Source organism: Aulostomus chinensis, chromosome 8 (genome assembly GCF_037954235.1).
Source record: "Aulostomus chinensis isolate RoL2024-O1b breed Wild chromosome 8, RoL_Achi_v1.0, whole genome shotgun sequence".
Lineage (NCBI taxonomy): Eukaryota > Metazoa > Chordata > Actinopteri > Syngnathiformes > Aulostomidae > Aulostomus > Aulostomus chinensis.
In genome coordinates this window covers 27,260,718-27,270,522 of record NC_141327.1, presented here as the reverse complement: position 1 = coordinate 27,270,522, position 9,805 = coordinate 27,260,718, and the positions used below count along the sequence as shown (strand labels likewise).

The 9,805-nt window shown below is 46.8% G+C and overlaps 1 pseudogene across 1 annotated transcript; it reads left to right on the top strand.

The window, feature by feature from the left end:
• The first annotated feature begins 2,871 nt into the window (after positions 1-2,871).
• On the top strand, positions 2,872-7,836 carry LOC147257867 (homeobox protein unc-4 homolog; annotated as a pseudogene). The gene is made up of 3 exons (XR_015117496.1): positions 2,872-3,455; positions 3,939-4,114; positions 6,544-7,836. The product of XR_015117496.1 is annotated as a homeobox protein unc-4 homolog (transcript).
• Positions 7,837-9,805: the final 1,969 nt, after the last annotated feature.

Here is a 9,805-nt window from a genome sequence, read left to right as displayed (position 1 = left end):
GGGGTGGGGGGGCATTTAAAAAAATAGTTTTAAATTAATTCTGGAGGAAAGCAAAGGAAATTCCGCTTAATAATTTTACGGTTCTGTAGCCCGATGGATTTTTCAGTCAGTACCCATTTAATTAACAAATGCGTGACAACAAATTGCATGTTCGTTTTTCTGTAACTGTGCACGTCACAGCGACAATGAGCAGCAGTTCTACTGTCGTGAGTTTTCACTTTAATTTGAGGGGGAGCAATGATTTGCGTCCCCTGCCTTAATATCCCAGGATGCACGAGATACAGGAAAAACCACTGACGGTCCTACAATGAACTCAGACTTGGATTTGGGGGGTTTTCCCATCCTGAGGGCCAATAAACACCAGTCCCCTTGCCGATCGCTGTGAGGGCCGTTCAATCACTTTAATTCGGGGTTTTCTTTAAAGTGGCTAACATTTATATTTTACAATAGCAATGTATCAAATGTCAGTGTGTAATCCCTCATGGTAATGAACCTACAGAGAAGCTTCCCTAAGCTTTGTGGAGCATCGTAATGAGTTGGAGCTCACAGTTTAGCTCGCTGGTTGCAACTTCTGGTTGACCCTCACCGCCATCAACCAAGTGCTCAGGAAGTTGTTAGTTTTTTTGGGTTTTTTTTTTGAAAAGGAGACCAAATATGAGTGTCCTTCTGTTTCAACCTCCAGGAAATCTACAAGCATCATCTTAACCTCCTCCATTAGTCCACATTAACAGTGTGACACCCACGGCTCTGTTGCAGCCTGGCCCTCAAACGCAAAACCAGCAGGGCTACAAGGAGCCCCGTTCAGCAGCGTTGTGTGAGTGAAACCACCGGGACTGAACCGGAACACGTTGGTCCTGAATCTGACCAGGAGGACGGACGGGCAAACTGTAGATGTGTTGCAAATAAGACAAAAGACGCATTATGTGTGATTTAATCAGCTGGTTTGGAGCAGAGAAGACAGGCTACATCATGTCGCCAGAAGATGGCGGCATCAGCAGCGTTGCGCAGAAGAGCCATTCATCAGCAAAATATGTGAGAGTAATTACTCTCAGCTCCACAAGTGAATTGTTCTTAACCTCCAGCGAGTATCGGCCGCGTTGCTGCTTTTCCAGTGACAAAGTGAAGCCGGTAGTATCGGTGAAGACCATGGCAGAGGAATCAGCAGGCTGGTCACGTGACTGGCAGATCTGCTAGGTCGGAGTTTCCACCTCCGATTTTGCGCAGTTACGCTTCTTCACAAAAGAGAACATGAAAAAAGTTGTTTGGACGTACATGAGGAGATCCGGACATACGGGGTTTACAACTCTTGAGCAAACTGGGAGACAACGTCGAAAACCCATTTCCAACTGAAGTGACACGGGCAACAAGCTGCAAGCATTCGTGGAAACTGACAGATAGCACTGGGCTTTGTCCCACTGCCCACTTCGGTGACACATAATAGGGGCATCGGTCTTAAGATTCCCCCTCCGACACTGTCAAAGCCGGCTCGGTACAACTGAAGCGTTCCTCCTCGGCCTCTAGGATCACTTAAGAACTGAGGTTTCTCAGCATTCGTGAACCTGAAAAACAGCTTTTGATCATCTTTATCTCAGTTTTGTGGACTAGAGATCTGTAGCACTTGACCAATTTCGCCCCAGCTGATCGAGGCAGATGGCCGCCCACCCAACACCCGCTTCCAGGAATTCAAGATTATGCATTGATCTACTTGGAAAGTGTCATTCAGCAACTTTGGTTGTCATTTGCTGTTCTGGGACTGCGGTCTCCTCTGGCAGCTGAAGCGTGGACAGTTGTCACGTTGCCTGGCGATGCTGTTCGGCTGTTCTGGGATCAGTAACGAATGACTACATTCAACGTGAATTTAGAGTCTGAAAACCGCAGGAAGTTTACAGTCCACGTCGCACCTCATTTAGCTGCCGGGATGAAAAATCTAAATCATGTTATTGAGTCGGGCCTGATCAATACAGGGTTTCTTTTTTTTTGGGGGGGGGGGGGGCTATACAGATGTTAAACAACCACCAGTTAATTAATTGGCCAATATTCTTTGAGAAGTGCTCCCTCAAATATGGTTCAAATACATGGAGGATGAACATTTTATAGTTTAAATGAGAAACTTTCATTGTCCCAAATGCAGCACTGGAACACAGCACTCCGGAGAAGCAACCAAGGACCCGAATCAAGACACTTCGCACAAAGCAAGGTGTTTACATCAGCTAATATCGGCCAGTTATACTGCTAAATCGGTCGGGCTCCAAGACACAAGGTGTGTGTGTGTGTGTGTGTGTGTGTGTGTGTGTGTGTGTGTGTGTGTGTGTGTGTGTGTGTGTGTGTGTGTGTGTGTTGTCCTGAAGATGGAGAGAGGCTTGTACTTTAAAATACGATGTGACAGCTCAGGAAAAAAAAAGGGGGGATGATAAAGGCGCTGTTATTGGATCAATCTGGCCCGGAATGCCCCTGTAAAACATGACGCGGGAGCGCGCACGCACGAGTGGCAGAGAGACTCGGGCAGCCCTTTTTTTTTGTAACTTGGAAGAAAACGTGTCTGTCATTAAAAAAAAAAAGGAGGAGGAGGAGGAAAGTCAAATAGTGTGAATGAAATTGAGTCAGCCCGTCAATCAGGCGGCTGTTTCTAAGTTCCAGCGCAGCCTCGTCCCCGTTGTTTAGACAGGGCTGAAATAAAGGACCCGGCCAGGTGTAATTAGTGATCGATCCCGTGAAAAAACACAACGCGCTCTCTCTCTCTCTCTCTCTCTCTCTCTAGCTCGAGCTTCCTTTGCTCCATTAACCGCGTCTCTGACGTCACATGGCGATTAACGTTTCTTATTGGTCCCGCGAGCAGATGGAGGAGTCCTAATGAGCTGGCTCCGAGAGAAAGAGCAGGGTTGACATCTCGGCTGGACCGTAAAACGTGAAATACCTCGCATCCCGCTCTCCTCGACTCCTCAGACACTACCGTGGCCGCGGGAGACGGCCGCCAGGGTTCCCCCCTCTCTCTCGCTCTCACTCTCTCTTTCTATCTCTCTCTCTCTCTCTCCGCATCAGCCTCCTGTCTCTCCCTCGCCGCTTCTTCTTCCTCTTCTTCTTCTTCTTCTTTTTCTTCTTCCTCGTCTCTCCGACTTTAATTCCTTGACTGCATGTTCAGCCACACTGCCTCCCTGCGCGTCTTCACTTCGGCCCCGCCGCAGCCTGGGCGAGCATGGACAGCCGGGTACTCGAGCATCCTCACGCCCAGTTCGGAGGCTCTCTGGGAGGACTGGTGGGCTTCCCGTACCCGCTCGGTCCTCACCACCACCACCACCACCACCAGCACGTCTACGAGCTCGCCAGCGCGCACCAGCTACAGTCGTCGGCCGCCGTCCCCTTCTCTATAGACGGATTACTTAACGGCTCCTGTTCGGCCTCGGTGGTCAGCTCCAACCCGCTGCTGTCGTCCGACAGCCCGCAGTTCAAACTCTCAGGTAGGCCCGGCTGTTCCTCTGGCTAACGAATCTGTGTGATAAACGGGGGGCAGCTTCTTCTAACGGCGCATTTTGAATTATTTTTTAAAGCCGTTGGCCACACATTTAGAAGAGGAGAGTCAGTAAAATATGCCATTAAAAAGTTTGGGTATGTGGTGACTCTAGAGAAATAATGCTGGCTCACTGAAAAGAAGGGGAAAAAGAAAAACTGGAGGGGCTTCAGTTGATGTGGAAACTGTCGTTCAAGCCTTGTGGGTCGAATGGAAGTGAATATCAGTAAAAGAAAAATACAAACCAAACAGAAAGATGCAATTAAACGAACATGTGATGACCATCATGAGGCATGACCCCCTGTCCCCTCTCTCTCTCTCTCTCTCACTCTCTCTCTCTCTCCCTCTCTCTCTCTCTCTCTCTCACACACACACACACACACACACACACACACACACACACACACACACACACACACACTGACCATCCCAGATTCCGGGGACCCAGATAAAGAAAGTCCCGGTTGTAAACGGAGACGCACGAGGACGAATTTCACCGGGTGGCAGCTGGAGGAGCTCGAGAAGGCTTTCAATGAGAGTCACTACCCGGATGTGTTCATGCGCGAGGCGCTCGCCCTCAGGCTGGACCTGGTGGAGTCCAGGGTTCAGGTACACGCACACACACGCGCGCGCACGCACGCACATACACACACACACACACATTTTGAAAAACTTCATTCGTTTGTGAATTGGGAGATTTTTATTTTCATTATTATTATGATTGTTAATATTATTATTATTTGCTTTTGATGGCGGTTTTCCTATCAGTATCAGTCTTCCTTCCACAAAGGGGAACGTCAGAGGTGTGTTTGTTTAGACGTGCCCCCCCCCCCCTACTGAGATAGCTATTTGTCAATTATCAAAGCTTCAATAAAGAGTCCCTTTGAATTATGCATGACCGCAACCTATTGATTTATGGGTTAATAAAAACAAGGCCATTTACTGAGCAAACCAGAGGCTGAAAATGGTCCCTCCCGTCACCCTCGGGTGCTGGACCTGCCTTCTTCAGTTGGTAATTTGGTAATTGTGATTTGTTTGGATTTATTTTAGGTGGTTCTGTTTGATGATCATGATCATTTTAGGGCAAGCCAATTGTTATCATAATAAGAATAAGAATAATACTAATATAATAACAACAACAATAATAATAATAATAATATCCTTATTATTAGTAGTATTATTATTATGATTATTATCTTTCGTAGGAGTAAATGTAACAGTTCAGTGGGAAAAATGCAATTTGGGTTGTTGACTCAAAAGTGAGATATGAAGCAAAATATATGACAAATTTGTACATTTAACAACAATACAATTCTACCTAATTTATTTAAAAATAAGGTAGGTAGGTGACTTTATTTGTACCCGTAGGTAGATTTGTTTTGCAGCATAAGGCAGAATAAAACATAATAATAATAACAATAATAATAACAATAATAATAATAATAATAATAATAATAATAATATTTAATTGTAATTAATTAATCGTTTGGAAAAGGTCTTATATTGGAAGAGGAATTACAATCACAGCAGGAAAAAACTGACTTGCACCTTTAAGGAAGCCCTTTTAATTTTGCCGAAAAAAGGAATAATAATAATAATAATAATAATAATAATAATAATAATAATAATAATAATAATGCAAAAGATGTGTATTTGTGCTACATTGAATTTAACATGTATATCTCCAGTACATGCATGTGGTCCCCCGCATGGCTGGATGGAGTCACAGCGGCTGAACACCAGCTCGCTGTTTGCTGGCTGTTGTTTGGGGATTTTTGCTCCTAAACCTCAGATTATTGTTCCCTCAAGCTGCTTAACGCTCCTTTATCAGCAGGTTTGCGGGGGAAAGATATAACCAACATTAACAATTCATAAGAAGCGCCATTGTCGCGCAGGATGTTGGTGTCTCGTCCTTATTATGCAACGTTCGCGGATCTGCACGCTGTAACCCTTGTGGCGTTATCAGCGGCGAACATGCGGCCCTGAGCGCGCCCAGAGGCCGGCCAGTGAGAGCTGTCAGGCGGGGGAGCCTCCCTCGTTTGGCTCGGTGTGGAGACGGGAGAGTCCAGCTCTCTGGGTGTGACACAGGACACTGACACCCGGCACGGCTGACTTAGCCACGGTACAATTAAATGCAATTGGCTCGCCTAGACTCTCCCAGACTGATTGGTAATTAGCAGCAGCACATCTGTGCATCTGCCGGCCCACTGCTGTGACCTATGAACCTGGTGTGCTGTTTAGATGTTTGGAGCTGCTGGTAAAATACACAGCAAGTGATGGAGAAGAGTTGGCCTGGACTCTTCCCGGGCTGGGTGGAATAATCCGGGACTGGTCTGGATCAGGCTCGGTGATCTGATCTGTTCTGACACTGATTTATCTGCGTTGTCATGGCAGGTCTGAGGTCTGTTGTTCTGAGCCTGTCACTCTCAACACTGGGTGACATTTTTTTCTTCACTGTGGCCTTCAATGAACTGTGTTTTGTTTAAAATAAGGAAGATAATCAATGACTATGAAATAAATACAAACACACACACACACACACACACACACACACACACACACACACACACTCACACAATTAACCAGAGATCTTGATTAATTCAGAGACATTAGAGGCTTTTATGGCGGTATGTTGTGTTCAAGTCTACACAGTGAAAAATAATCTTTGGAGTCCATTTTGTTTTACAGAGCTTGACACCATTAGTCTGCTTTCTTACCCGTTATTATTTTCTGTATCCCTCAATCTGTTAAATGATTCTCCATTATAAGATTTTATTTTCATATTCTACATTCATATCTTTACTTGGACACCTTCTTGACTGTTTTGTTTTAGACGCCTGGTGTATAAATAAAAGAGAATAGAAGCAAACCTTCATGTAAAAGTATTCCAACAAGCGAAGTGCTTTTCTTCCTCTAATGACTAATAATGAGATGTATCCAGGAGTTGATGTGTCTGAGCAGAGCTGCCAGTGAGTTCTGCTGACACCTGATTGCGAAGCGTATCTGACACGTCACTCCTGTGTTGTGTGTGTGCGCAGGTTTGGTTCCAAAACAGACGTGCTAAGTGGAGAAAAAAGGAGAACACAAAGAAAGGGCCAGGGCGGCCTGCTCACAACTCTCATCCCACCACGTGCAGCGGCGAGCCCATGGACCCCGAGGAGATCGCGCGCAGGGAGCAAGAGAGGGCCGAGAAGAAGAAACGGAAGCAGGAGAGGAAGCTGCTGAAGTCGCAGAACAAACTTCTCCCAGGTGACAGCTTCCACACACCGGGGGGTTCTGAGAGCGACAGCGGCGTCTCCCAGTTCACCGACAGCGAGCAGCAGTCCTCAAGCGTTACTGGGACTATTCATATAGAACTGCCGGCTACAAAGGGTGGAGGAGGACACCAAACTGAATCCAGCTGTGACCAAACTCGACACGACTTCAGCCAACTACAAAACCACCAAAACCAAAGAACCACAAAAGAACCGGAGCAGGTTTCTCCAGGCAGCACGCACAGCTCCAGTCCTGGAGGGCCGAGGTCCTCTGCTCTTCAGAAACGGAACCCTTTCAGCGTGGAGAGCCTCCTCTCTGACGCCACCCCTCGACGCAAATCTCAGCTGGACTTTCCCTCGCTGCCCAATCAGAGGACATTGGTGGGTAAAGGTCATTTCTTGCTTTACCCCATTACCCATCAGCCCCTGGGCTTTCTCGTGCCACAGACAGCCCTAAAGGTCGCGCCATGTCAGGACAACATCAGCCAGCTCAGTCTGGGACAAACCCTGGAACAGAACGCAGGGAGCCCTGCGCCCTTTGACCTCTCCAGCGTTGGCAGTGTCACTAAGCCTATAAACTCGGATCATATAGACCACGATTCACAGCACCACCACAATCACATGAGCAATAGCGTGGATGGAGCCGACACGGAGGAGTGTGGTGGTGACTGCAGTAGCGGGAGACTCGCTGTTTCTCCATCAAATAGCACAGCTCAGACGGCTCTGACCAGGCTGAGCTCCTCGCAATCCGGTGACAGCAGCGAGGTGAGGAGCTCGAAAGTTCAAACGGAGGCGGCAGCGGCGGCGGTGACCGACGGCTGCCAAGCTGCTGAGCTGTGTGCTAAAGAGGAAGGAGCGTCTCCAGACCCTCTCCAAGTGTCTCAAAGCAAACACAGACTGTCAAGAAACACCCGAAACAGATGGAGAGGATGTGGACATGGACTGACACGTGCAAGGACAAACATAAACAGAGGACCAGGACCACCGCTCAGACTAGTCAAACATTCCCAAAGCTCTGCCGAGACACTCGAAAACATATCAGGAATCAGGAGACTTAATTTTCATCTATTTTTTAATCATGTGTGATCAATCCAGATGGCCCTCAAAGCTGCGGCTGTCCTCATATTCAGGCTGTAGGCCTACACCTATAGAAGCAGTTTCGCTCTCTCTCTCTCTCTCTCTCTATTTTCTTCCTTTTTTTTTTGGTGACCAACTTGTAAACAAAAAAAACTAGGCTTCATCCTACACAACTAAGATCCTCAGATATTGTAAAATCGAGAAAAAATGATATTTATATGTAAACATTTTGATAAATAAAGTTATTGTTTAAATTGAATGATTGTGTTCAGTGAGGTGCTGCTGTGTGCCACCCTAGCTGGGATCATGGCGGCTGGAGTTGTGTGGTGTTACAGCTGATAACCCCCCCCCCCCCCCCCCCCCCCCCCCCCCCCCCCCTTGCTGTGTGTAGTGAGCCCGAGCTGCGGCTCAAGTCCGTCTGGCTGTTTTGTATTTATTGCTTTAACAAATTTATTCATTTCAAAGGCCGAGCTGGAATGAGGTTAGTGGCCGCGGGCTATAGGACCCTGCGCCTCCTGCTGAGTTTTGATATGAAAGTAATTATTTTCCCACTGGCTGCCGCGGGTCTCCAGGCAGTTTTTTTTCTCCTTCCTTCCAGCCCAAAGGGTTATTAGACATTACCGATTTCTAGTGATATGGAATCACATAAACTTCCTACAATAATAGAATTAGCATGAAAGGCAGGGGTGTCAATTGAAATGGAAAATAATAGCCGGAGCCAGCTGCGTGGTGTTTGTGTGCGTGCGTGCCGAGCCGGCGTGAGTGCGCATAGTCTATTGAGGAGGAGGGAGGAGGAGATGTGGGAGATTCGTGGGGCGGAATTTTCATGAGCTGCCGCGGTTGTCAGACGGCCCTTGTAGCCGGCTATATTAAGATAGATGCTCGATGATATCCCTCATTGTTCTGTCGCTTATATTGATGTTGCTGCGTTATCGCCCTATTGATCATGTGTCGCACATAATAGGACAGGCGCGCGCCCGCCCGCCCGCCCGCCTGCGCCTTTTTTTTTTTTTTTTTTTTTTATACAAAAGCGCACGGGGGCCCCTCGTCATTTGTTCTAATAGGACTGCGGGGCCCTCAGGGAGGGGGCAGATAAAGATATAAAGATATAGGAGAGGGAAAAAAGAGAGTGGAGCTCATATTAATATATATATATATATATATATATATATATATATATATTAATATATATATATATATATTATTTTTTGACAAAGTGTTGGCCGAGCTAAAGAGAGAGGGAGAGAGAGAGATAACGATAGAGATAGACAGATAGAGAGAGAGAGAGAGAGAGAGAGAGAGAGAGAGATCCCCCCCTTAAAATGTGCAGGTGCCCGCGCAAGCCCGCGCTCGCCCTCTTCTCCTCTTGCAGGAGAGAAAGTATGTTAAGCTTATGAAGTGTAAACGCCACCAATTCCCCCTAGAAACTGAAATCCCAATTATTAAAACCATTAATTCTGCTTCAGCTTGCCCGCGCGGAGGGGGCCGTGTTGACAGCCCCGGCTAAATATCCCCGGTCCCTCCCGGTCACCTCGCCTTTTATTTGCAAATAAATTGAGGGGGATCCGAGGGACAGAGCTTTACTTTGCTACGTCGAGCTAAAATGAATTTCCGTGCCTGAGTCCCTTTAATAATATTTACATAATTTTCGCCCAGTGACTCTGCTATTTGCGCTGTAGGAAGCAGGGGGCTTATAGGAAAATAATTAGACAAGAGGACGAGGAGAGAGAGAGAGGGAGAGAGGGAGGGGGGAGCAGCGGGGGGAGGATGGGTTAAGACCCAGGCTGAACACTAAATTCCCAGACAGCTGAAATCAATGAAAGTAATAACCCTATTATTTAATTCATAAGGACATTATTTTCCCATAAGGCCCCAGGAAACGTCCCATTCGACCGAAACAATCACATTAAATCGTTCATTCCGCGTGCGCTCTGTGAAATTTTTACACTTTTATTCACTTTTTTAAGAG